Source organism: Oncorhynchus nerka, linkage group LG9b, assembly GCF_034236695.1.
Source record: "Oncorhynchus nerka isolate Pitt River linkage group LG9b, Oner_Uvic_2.0, whole genome shotgun sequence".
Classification (NCBI taxonomy): Eukaryota; Metazoa; Chordata; class Actinopteri; order Salmoniformes; family Salmonidae; genus Oncorhynchus; species Oncorhynchus nerka.
In genome coordinates, this window is record NC_088424.1 from 7,656,991 (window position 1) to 7,668,894 (window position 11,904).

At 42.4% G+C, this 11,904-nt stretch overlaps 1 long non-coding RNA gene across 1 annotated transcript; it reads left to right on the forward strand.

The window, feature by feature from the left end:
* Positions 1-8,693: 8,693 nt before the first annotated feature.
* On the forward strand, positions 8,694-11,437 carry LOC115114017 (uncharacterized). The gene is made up of 3 exons (XR_003861180.2): positions 8,694-10,812; positions 11,046-11,123; positions 11,328-11,437. It is a non-coding gene; the product is annotated as an uncharacterized LOC115114017 (long non-coding RNA).
* Positions 11,438-11,904: the final 467 nt, after the last annotated feature.

Consider the following 11,904-nt stretch of genomic DNA (forward strand, 5'->3'; position numbering starts at 1 on the left):
TTCCTACAGCATTTCCTTCCAGAAACCGTGAGAAAGTTGTCCGGCTGCGGGGATCGTGCGAGGGGATTAATACTAACGTTACTATCTGTACTTACTGGTGGCACAGACGCTGTTTCATCCTTTCCTACACTGAAATTACCCTTGCCTAATGATTGCGTCTGAAGCTGGACTTGTAGCACAGCTATCCTCGCCGTAAGGCGATCGTTCTCCTGTATATTATGAGAACAGCGACTGCAATTAGAAGGCATCATGTTAATGTTACTACTTAGCTTCGGCTGTCGGAGGTCCTGACGAACCATGTCCAGATAAAGCGTCCGGAGTGAAAAAGTTGAGGGGAAAATAACCAAAATATAAACGGTAATTAAAAAGTAAAAACCGTAAAGTTGTCAGGTAGCAAAATAGGTTGGCAACAAAATGCACAGCAACACGTTAACAAGTCTGCACAACAGGCCTATAGCTAATTCAACGCATTCATTTTTCACATGTACGTAAATAGCACTTTTCATTAGTGCTCAAAGCATCCCGGGTGGCAGGTAGCCTAGTGGTTAGAGCGTTGGGCCAGTAACCGCAAGGTTGTTAGATCAATCCCTGAACCGACAAGGTAAAAATCTGTCGTTCTCCCTGTGAACAAGGCAATTAGTGCACTGTTCCTAGGCTGTCATTGTAAATAAGGATTTGTTAGTTTCTGACTTACATAGTTAAATAAGCATAGCATTTAATTTTCAACTTGAATCAATGAGCCCAATCAGTCCTCCATGGCAACAAAATCATAAACAACAGAGTAGGGCTGACTAATAACTGCTTAGTTTTGGGATTATGCTCAGGTAAAACAATTTGGCTAATCTATACTTCCTGAGTGGTGCAGCGGTCTAAGGCGCTGCATCTCAGTGCTAGAGGTGTCACTACAGATCCTGGTTCGATTCCAGGCTGTATCACCACTGGCTGTGATTGGGAGTCCCATAGGATGGTGCACAATTGACCCAGTGTCGTCCAGGTTAGGGTTTGGCTGGGCTAGGCCGTCATTGTAAATAAGAATTTGTTTTTAAAACCTCTCTGGCGCAGGCGTTCCGCTAGCGACCCACCTCGACAACATCTGGTGAAATTGCAGAGCGCCAAATTCAAAATACAGAAATACTCATAATAAACATTCATAAAATATACAAGTGTTATACATCGGTTTAAAGATGAACTTCTTGTTAATCCAGCAACAGATTTCAAAAAGCATACCGTGCGATTATCTGAGGACAACGCCCCGCTTACAAAAGCATACAAACATTTTCAAGCCAAGTAAAGGAGTCACAAAAGTCAGAAATAGCGATAAAATTAATCACTTACCTTTGATGATCTTCATATGGTTGCAGTCACAAGAGTCCCTGTTACACAATAAATGTTTGTTTTGTTCGATAAATTCCCTCTTTATTTCCCAATAACTCTGTTTTGTTGGCACGTTTTGTTCAGTAATCCACTGGCTCAATGGCGGTCACAACATTTTTTATTTTTTTAATTTATTTCACCAGGTAGGCTAGTTGAGAACAAGTTCTCATTTGCAACTGCGACCTGGCCAAGATAAAGCATAGCAGTGTGAACAGACAACACAGAGTTACACATGGAGTAAACAATTAACAAGTCAATAACACAGTAGAAAAAAAGTCTATATACATTGTGTGCAAAAGGCAAAAGGCATGAGGAGGTAGGCGAATAATTACAATTTTGCAGATTAACACTGGAGTGATAAATGATCAGATGGTCATGTACAGGTAGAGATATTGGTGTGCAAAAGAGCAAAAAAGTAAATAAATAAAAACAGTATGGGAGTGAGGTAGGTAAAAAATGGGTGGGCTATTTACCGATAGACTATGTACAGCTGCAGCGATCGGTTAGCTGCTCAGATAGCAGATGTTTGAAGTTGGTGAGGGAGATAAAAGTCTCCAACTTCAGCGATTTTTGCAATTCGTTCCAATCACAGGCAGCAGAGAACTGGAACGAAAGGCGGCCAAATGAGGTGTTAGCTTTAGGGATGATCAGTGAGATACACCTGCTGGAGTGCGTGCTACGGATGGGTGTTGCCATCGTGACCAGTGAACTGAGATAAGGCGGAGCTTTACCTAGCATGGACTTATAGATGACCTGTAGCCAGTGGGTCTGGCGACGAATATGTAGCGAGGGCCAGCCGACTAGAGCATACAGGTCGCAGTGGTGTATAAGGTGCTTTAGTGACAAAACGGATGGCACTGTGATAAACTGCATCCAGTTTGCTGAGTAGAGTGTTGGAAGCAATTTTGTAAATGACATCGCCGAAGTCGAGGATCGGTAGGATAGTCAGTTTTACAAGGGTAAGTTTGGCGGCGTGAGTGAAGGAGGCTTTGTTGCGGAATAGAAAGCCGACTCTAGATTTGATTTTCGATTGGAGATGTTTGATATGACTCTGGAAGGAGAGTTTACAGTCTAGCCAGACACCTAGGTACTTATAGATGTCCACATATTCAAGGTCGGAACCATCCAGGGTGGTGATGCTGGTCAGGCGTGCGGGTGCAGGCAGCGAACGGTTGAAAAGCATGCATTTGGTTTTACTAGCGTTTAAGACCAGTTGGAGGCCACGGAAGGAGTGTTGTATGGCATTGAAGCTCATTTGGAGGTTAGATAGCACAGTGTCCAAGGACGGGCCGGAAGTATATAGAATGGTGTCGTCTGCGTAGAGGTGGATCAGGGAATCGCCCGCAGCAAGAGCAACATCATTGATATATACAGAGAAAAGAGTCGTCCCGAGGATTGAACCCTGTGGCACCCCCATAGAGACTGCCAGAGGACCGGACAGCATGCCCTCCGATTTGACACACTGAACTCTGTCTGCAAAGTAGTTGGTGAACCAGGCAAGGCAGTCATCCGAAAAACCGAGGCTACTGAGTCTGCCGATAAGAATATGGTGATTGACAGAGTCGAAAGCCTTGGCAAGGACGATGAAGACGGCTGCACAGTACTGTCTTTTATCGATGGCGGTTATGATATCGTTTAGTACCTTGAGCGTGGCTGAGGTGCACCCGTGACCGGCTCGGAAACCAGATTGCACAGCGGAGAAGGTACGGTGGGATTCGAGATGGTCAGTGACCTGTTTGTTGACTTGGCTTTCGAAGACCTTAGATAGGCAGGGCAGGATGGATATAGGTCTGTAACAGTTTGGGTCCAGGGTGTCTCCCCCTTTGAAGAGGGGGATGACTGCGGCAGCTTTCCAATCCTTAGGGATCTCAGACGATATGAAAGAGAGGTTGAACAGGCTGGTAATAGGGGTTGCGACAATGCCGGCGGATAGTTTCAGGAATAGAGGGTCCAGATTGTCAAGCCCAGCGGATTTGTACGGGTCCAGGTTTTGCAGCTCTTTCAGAACATCTGCTATCTGGATTTGGGTAAAGGAGAACCTGGAGAGGCTTGGGCGAGTAGCTGTGGGGGGGGCTGAGCTGTTGGCCGAGGTTGGAGTAGCCAGGCGGAAGGCATGGCCAGCCGTTGAGAAATGCTTGTTGAAGTTTTCGATAATCATGCAGACGAATATATCCTAATAGTCCTAATAGTACCGGTAAAGTTTGTCAAAACATGTCAGATGATGTTTATAATTAATCTTCAGGTTGTCTATTGTCTAAATAATTGATAATATTTCAACCGGACAATAGCATATTCAATAGAAACGAAGGGCACGCAATCGGTAACGTGCACAAACTAGCTCTGGTTCATTCTACAGTCTACTTAGAAAATGGTCTCCTTCTTTCCTAATTGTTCAGAAAACAAGCCTGGAACAATGTCTAAAGACTGTTGACATCTAGTGGAAGCCATAGGAAGTGCAATCTGGATCCTAACCCAACACATACTGTAAAGGCATTCAATTGAAAACTACACACATCAAAAATATCCCACTTCCTGGATGGATTTCTCAGGTTTTCGCCTGCCATATCAGTTCTGTTATACTCACAGACATTATTGTAGCGGTTTCGGAAACTTTAGAGTGTTTTCTATCCAAATCTACCAATTACATGCATATCCTAGCTTCTGGGCCTGAGTAGCAGGCTGTTTACTTTGGGCACGCTTCTCATCCAGATGTCGAAATACTGCACCCAAGCCATAACAAGTTTTAAGTGACTTGCCTAAGATTTATTGCAATGACTGGAATTCTGATATATCTTTACATTAAGAACCAAAGTCTAACTTAATCGTATTATTATATGTAGTAAAAAGTGATTGGTTAGAAGAAGCACCCCCACAGTTTGGGAACCAATGGTCTAGGGCAGAGGTGTGAACTCGAGTCACATGACTTGGACAGATTCGAGTCACAAATATGATGATTTGCAACTCGACTTTGACTTTTACACCAATGCCTTGTGACTTAACTTGGACTTGAGCCTTTTGATTCGAACTGACTTGATACCCTCCCCAAGCCCAAATATAAAAAATGATGCTATTAAAGAAAAGTGTGCAGCCCATCAACTCTTCATTTAACGGATTACAGTTTGAATCGGACAGCAGCCAATCAAATTGTGCCAGCTGGGAAAAAGTTGCACGTGGTAGTGCAGAGGAACGTCGGTGGGTGAATTCAGATGGATCCCTTGGAAAGATTATACCCAAAATTATTATTTTCAGATATAAAGACTATGCTATATCAACAAAAAACGGATTGCAACTTGCAAAACATGCAGAAAGAAAATTACAGACAGAGGCGCAACAACCTCCAACATTTGAAGCTGCTCAAAGAACAGTAAGTTGTGGCTAATACAGCCGAAAGCTAATGTTATATAATTTATTACTTTGCTATTGTAGCATGTAGGTTAACGTAAGGTTAAATCACAGTCAGTCAGTGCGGGAACGTGATCATTGCACCCATGATCGAGCTACAACTGGCTAGGCAGTTGGTAGCCTAAATCCTGCCTTATGTTACTGCTGTTCCTAAAACCATTGACATATGTTAGCCTACTGTAACCACACACAGAGGGGGGGGTGTTAAGGTTGGGCAACTGTGTACAAGCCTACATCGCCGATTGAGCCCCATAGCGATCCTTGATAGTCGATCGCTATGGGGGGGAGAGGGGGGAGCGGGTCTTTCTCATGGCTACCCATGTATTTCCATGGAAATATAACGTTTGTTTGGAAAGTAATAAATATATATTTTTTAAAAGCATTCATGATTTGCGTCAAAGTAATATAGTAACTATTACTCTGGTTGAAAATAGGAAAAGGTATTTGGCGAAGAGCACATCATGACTTGTTTTGGACTTGAGACTTGTCGGTCTTGACTTGAGACTTGACTCGCCTGTCTTGACTTGGGATTTAAGTTGGGAGTTGAGTGCTAAGACTTGAGACTTACTTATGACCTGTAAAACAATGACTTGGTCCCACCTCTGGTCTAGGGTGTCGGGAAAGGTGGAGGTGATATGATCTTAACTAGCCTCTCAAAGAACTTCATTATGACAGGAATGAGTGCTACTGGGCGATTAGTTCTATTACCTTTGCTTTCTTGAGTACAGGAACAATGGTGGATATCTTGAAGCAAGTGGGGACAACAGACTGGGATAGGGAAAGATTGAATATGTCCGTAAACACTCCAGCCAGCTGGTCTGCACATGCTCTGAGGATGCGACTAGGGATGCCGTCTGGGCTGGTGGGCTTGAGTGGGTTAACCTCTTGAACCTATGGGGGCGCTGTGTCATTATTGGATAAAAAGACGTGCCCGTTTTAAGCTCAATATTTTGTCACGAAAAGATGCTCGACTATGCATGGAATTGACAGCCTTGGAAAGACACAACTCTGACGTCTCCAAAACTGCAAAGATATTATCTGTGCGTGCCCCAGAACTAATGCAACAGGCGAAACCAAGATGAAGTTTCATACAGGAAATGGCCCGGATTCTGAAGGCGCTGTGTTCCAATGTTTCCTTATATGGCTGTGAATGCGCCAGGAATGAGCCTGCACTTTCTGTCTATTCCCCGAGGTGTCTGCAGCATTGTGACATGTTTGTAGGCATATCATTGGAAGATTGACCATAAGAGACTACATTTACCTGGTGTCCCGCCCGGTGTCCTGTGTGCGTAATCTGTAGGTCCATGCGCGTTCCATTTCTTCAGAATTGAACGTAAACTGCCACGATGGATTTTATCGTCGATAGATATGTGAAAAACACCTTGAGGATTGATTCTAAACATCGTTTGCCATGTTTCTGTTGATATTATGGAGTTAATTTGGAAAAAAGTTTGCGTTTTAATTTTTTCCTTACCCAAACGCGATGAACAAAACGGAGCGATTAGTCGACACAAATAATATTTTTTGTAAAAACGGAACATTTGCTATCTAACAGAGTCTCCACATTGAAAACAACTGAAGTTCTTCAAAGGTAAATTATTTTATTTGAATGCTTTTATGGTTTTTGTGGAAAATGTTGCATGCTGAATGCTAATGCTAAATGGTACGTTAGCCATCAATACTGTTACACAAATGCTTGTTTTGCAATGGTTGAGAAGCATATTTTGAAAATCTGAGATGACAGTGTTGTTAACAAAAGGCTAAGCTTGAGAGCAAATAGATTAATTTCATTTCATTTGCGATTTTCATGAATAGTTAACATTGTGTTATGCTAATGAGCTTGCTGATAGATTTACACAATCCTGGATACAGGGTTTTTTTCGTAGCTAAACGTGATGCAGAAAACGGAGCGATTTGTCCTAAACAAATAATCTTTCAGGAAAAACTGAACATTTGCTATCTGAGAGTCTCCTCATTGAAAACATCTGAAGTTCTTCAAAGGTAAATGATTTTATTTTAATGCTTTTCTGTTTTTTTGTGTAAATGTTGCCTGCTGAATGCTAACGCTAAATGCTACGCTAAATGCTACGTTAGCCATAAATACTGTTACACAAATGCTTGTTTTGCAATGGTTGAGAAGCATATTTTGAAAATCTGAGATGACAGACATTGGAACACAACACCTTCTTCGTCCACTTAGATGAAAACATAGTGCTGCCGACGTGGGCCACCGCCACTCAAGAGGACTGTGAGCTCTTGTTCTCCGTGGTCGACGTGAGTAAGTAATTTAATCATGTTAAGGAGTACAAACAAAGTATCTAATTCAGGAAAGTCGCATTTCTGGTCTAAATGCTGGTGAGTGACCACCGATCTAATATCCCAAAGTTATTTTCGGCTGTAGGTGATAGTGCAAAAAAATGTTCTGAGCAAATAATTCAAGAAATAAAATAAACAAATATTTTTAAAAATGTGCAAAGATGGCTAGGAGAAAGGAACAGTGCAACCCTGTATGTTAGTGCCATCTTGTAAATAGTACACTTTCTGTATTGTTGTAATCTAAAATAAATCAACATTTCATACACATTACATTTTGGGTGGCATGCTGTCAGAAGTACCATCAGCACTTTTTAAAAAGTACATTGTTTCTGATAAGTATGTTGTACCAATTAAGGCCCATCTTCTGTGTCACTAGGCCTATGTGTTCAGTATTTTTGTCTTTAACAATATTTCTGTTTTCTCTCACAGTAAAAATCACTCAGCCTACTCATCTTTTCTGTGATGAAAAGATCAACTGGAAATGAACTTTAGCTGGTGTTTTCTGCCAAAGTGTGTGCATGGGCGGCCAAGAATGTGGAGCTACTTTCTCATTGTTGCAGGCTATTGTCTGAAGTCCACATTTCTGAGAAACACTCAACCAGAAACGCCTCCTTTTAAACAAACTACCAACCTATCTCATTGACATCATTTTTGAGCTCAATATCTGGAAGCTTTTTTGTTAAAAATCTTTAAAGACGAACATTGTTTGTGTAATTATCTGTATTACTCAAAAATGAGTAAGAAGAGTCATTGTATTAGTCAAGCAATGACTATCATCTAAGTGGGTTTATAGTCATAAATGGTGGAGGGTTCTGGCCTAGGAGGGTTGGCACGGAGACAGCCACATTGTTGGAATGGCCGACAGGATTCAAGGCTGTTTACGGTAAAGAGGGTGTTAAGCTTTGCTGCCAGACGGCCTTTGGGTTGGTGGCTTGGCACAGAGCAGACATTTTTCACCAACCCGCTTCCCCATCCACTGAATCTGAAACCCTCGATTGTTTTACAGGTCTTATTTACTGGAGACAGACATTATTTATTTAAATCTCTCAAGGTTTTCGGCTTTTTCTCCCCACAACTTCGTAAGATTCTCTGTCTCTCTCATTGGCATTCACAGTATGTTCTGGGAGAACAGCCAAGTGCAGAAAATAAAGTATTTAAAGGGAGAGAGAAGTAAAGAGAGGGAGAGTAAGAGAGACCGACAGGGACATGAACGGAGAATTACAGAAAGAGAGATATGAAAGAGAATTAAATGATCAAATCAAATTGTATTTGTTACATGCTTTGTAAACTGTAAGCTGTAGACTAACAGTGACATGCTTATTTATGGGTAATTTTTCAACAATGCAGTTGAAGATAAAGATCCAAAAAATAGAATTAGTGACAAGGGATAAATACACAGTGAAAACTGAATAACGATAACGAGTAAAAATAACATGGCTATATACAAGGAGTACCAGTACTGAATCGATGTGCAGAGGTATGAGGAAATTGGTGTGTGTGTGTGTGTGTGTGTGTGTGTGTGTGTGTGTGTGTGTGTGTGTGTGTGTGTGTGTGTGTGTGTGTTGGGGTGTCAGTGTAAGTATGTGAGAGTGTGTGGGTAGAGTCCAGTGTGTGTGCATCGAGTCAGTGCAAGAGAGTTAGTGCAAAAAAGGGTCCATTTGATTAGCTATTTGGCAGTCATGTATAGCAGTCTTATAGCTTGGGGGTAGAAGCTTGGTGCACTGGTACTGCTTGCTGTGCGGTAGCAGAGAGAACAGTCTATGATGTGGGGGGCTTTTTCGAACACTGCCTGATATAATGTCCTGGATGGCAGGGACCTCGGCCTCAGTGATATACTGGGCTGTACTCACCACCTTCTGTAGCGCCTTGTAGACTGCCTCGCAGTTGTCATACAAAGTGGTGATGGAGCCAGTCAAGATGCACTCAATGGGGCAGCTGTAGAACCTTTTGAGGATCTGAGGGCCCATGCCAAATCTTTTCAGCCTCCTGAGGGGGGTAGAGGCACTGTCGTGCCCTCTTCACAACTGTGTGGATGTGTGTGGGCCATGTTAATTCCTAGGTGATGTGGACACCGAGAAACTTGAAGCTCTCAACCTGCTGCACTACAGCCCCATTAATGTGGATAGGGGCGTGCTCACTTCTTCGTTTCATGTAGTCCACGATCAGCTCCTTTGTCTTTCTGAAATTCTGGCACCACACTGCCAGGTCTCTGACATCCTCCCTATAGGCTGACTCATCGTCATCCATGATCAGTCCTACTGATCAGTCCTACTACCGTTGTGTCATTAGTAAACATGATGATGATGTTGGAGTAATGTTTGGCCAAGCAGTTGTGGTTGAACAGGGAGTACAGGAGGGGAGCACGCACACCTGAGAGGCCTCCGTTTTGATGGTAAGCATGTCAGATGTCGCCTGGGGTCGGCCCGTCAGGAATTCCAGGATCCAGTTGCAGAGGGAGGTGTTCAGTCCCAGGATCCTGAGCTTGATGATGGAGTAATCTCTGGTGGACAGATTCACGTGTAAACGGTGAGAATCTGTCAACGCTCACGTAGAATAAACTATTGAACCTAGAAGACCGAGAGACGGGAGTAGGCAAGGAGTCACCCGCAATTGGCAAGAGGAATGTCGAGTTGTCCTGAAAAGCATGGTAAGCTAACATGGCAAGCTGAGTGAGTGTCAAGCTAGCTACATTAGCATTTTACAGCCAGACTGTGTCAGTTGTACATGTAGTTAGCCAGATAATTAAGTAAACTGCAATTATCATAAACCTTTATTATCTAGCTACCTACAGTAAAATAAGGAGGAGCATGATGTTGTGATGATGGAATAAGTCGAGGGAGCAATTGTTAGTGAGATGAGACGTGGTGCCATAACATAATTCACTTGGATGGCATGTCGTATTTTTAAATCAGCTCTATTGTTGTCATTTACCGACATGAATCATGAACTAGGCAAACTGATACATGAATACTAAATGCAGGTACCATTTTATTCAGTTGATCTCTGCAGGTTTGTCATCTGATTCTTTGGAGCCTGTGGGGGAATAATCAGAATTAGTTGGGTAACCTAGATAAGATGTTTTATATTCATTATATGCTTGTGAGTTACTTCTCATCAGAATGTCTATTTTTATATAATACTGTGGGCCGGTTGCAGTTCTGTTCTCTGTCATGGGGTAAGTTACTTGGGCCGCAGAGAGGGGAGGGGTCAAGCTTGTTTTCATATGTAAACATATCTTTTAAATCAATTATCTCTTGGCTCCACAATGTCTGTGTGCCAGTCACTGTGTCTCTGTGATCTTGTCAAGGAGGGGTGCATTTGATATATGCCTGTTGATAGTTTTTGTTTTATGGTCCTGAGAGCGAGATAAGAACATAGTTTAGGAGACAAAGCTGAACGATAATTTATAGCCAATGCTGTCTGACTATGTGTGTCTTTGCTATAAAGGATCTCAGTTGCAATGTGTAAGGACTCTCAGAGAATTCATTGATAGACACTGAATTGATCTGAGTCACAGGGTTGTGATGGAGCTCATATAATTAAAGATGGACTTTATGATAACTCTGACTTGTGTGTGGTTTGCTCTCATGATTTGGTAAATACAGGAAATTTCCACGACAAGCCTGAAGGAGATAAATGTCTTGCCTTGTAGAATGTCAGCGTTTATCTGCATCCAGGTTAAAGCTGGCTACCAGCAGGAACCTGGAGCACTCTGTGTCAGTAAGTTATGATATTGTTTTCCTTTACATTACATGATATTATTACAAGAGCACTAATTCTCCACTCATGAGTGGATAAGCCCTATGCACCATACACGTGTATAATCATGGAGTAACTCACTGTCAGAGAGACTGTGGTTAGAGGGTTCGGCAGGAGGCCCTTGGCCAGTGGGAGGTCAGGGGTGAGGGCTCTATTTTAAGCAAACTCACCACCTCTATCCATCTCTCTCCAAGTGCTACATAGACAGAATGGTTCAAGGACCTCCAGAGCCCTCTGACCATCTACCTGTGATCTCTCCAGAGCACAGACAAGTAAGATCCACTCGTAATAGTATACGTGACGCACTCTGTAAATCTCCTTCACTATGGCAGTCTGCCTGTGTGATTTCAATGCATATTATTTAGGGCCACTGGTTGGGTTGAATTGAATGTACTAGCTCAAACTCATGCTCTCTACCTGTAATAGTCTACCAGACTTTTATAAAAACTAACATGTGTCCATCCCCCTATCCCTAGGTGAGTCTTCTGGGCTATAGAACTCCAGAGCAACACATCCGCAAACCTGCCACCCATTGTCAGCTAATCATCCAACTAACTAACTAAAACATTTTTTTTTCTTGGCCACATTTTGGGGGTGACCAAATGCAATAAAGTTTCGTATAAAAACATTTTTATTTTCAATTGTCAGTTTACAAAAAACACTTTTTCATAGAATGTTTGGCACATTTGTCTGAATTGTGTATATATTTTTCCTTCTGTGGTGACTTCCACATCAAGGCAGCACTTAGAGTATATGATTAAAAAGGTCTACAGTCAGTCTCATTTCCAGGGTGAATACATTTTTATTCATGAATATCAGACACATCACCCAGGCTTGTCAACTAAAATATACTGCATATCCCAGTCCAGACTGAAGAATGGTCTAAATAGACGAAGTGAATATAAGTCAGTGCTTTTGCCCGTAGTACTTCATATGAATTTGAGTGGTTACATATAATCCTTGTTGACAGAATGGCTGTGAGAGAGAGACTGTTGCTGTGCTCCCAGGTAAGGCCTGTGCTTCTGGTTGCACTGAAGGCCCCAGTACTCAGTC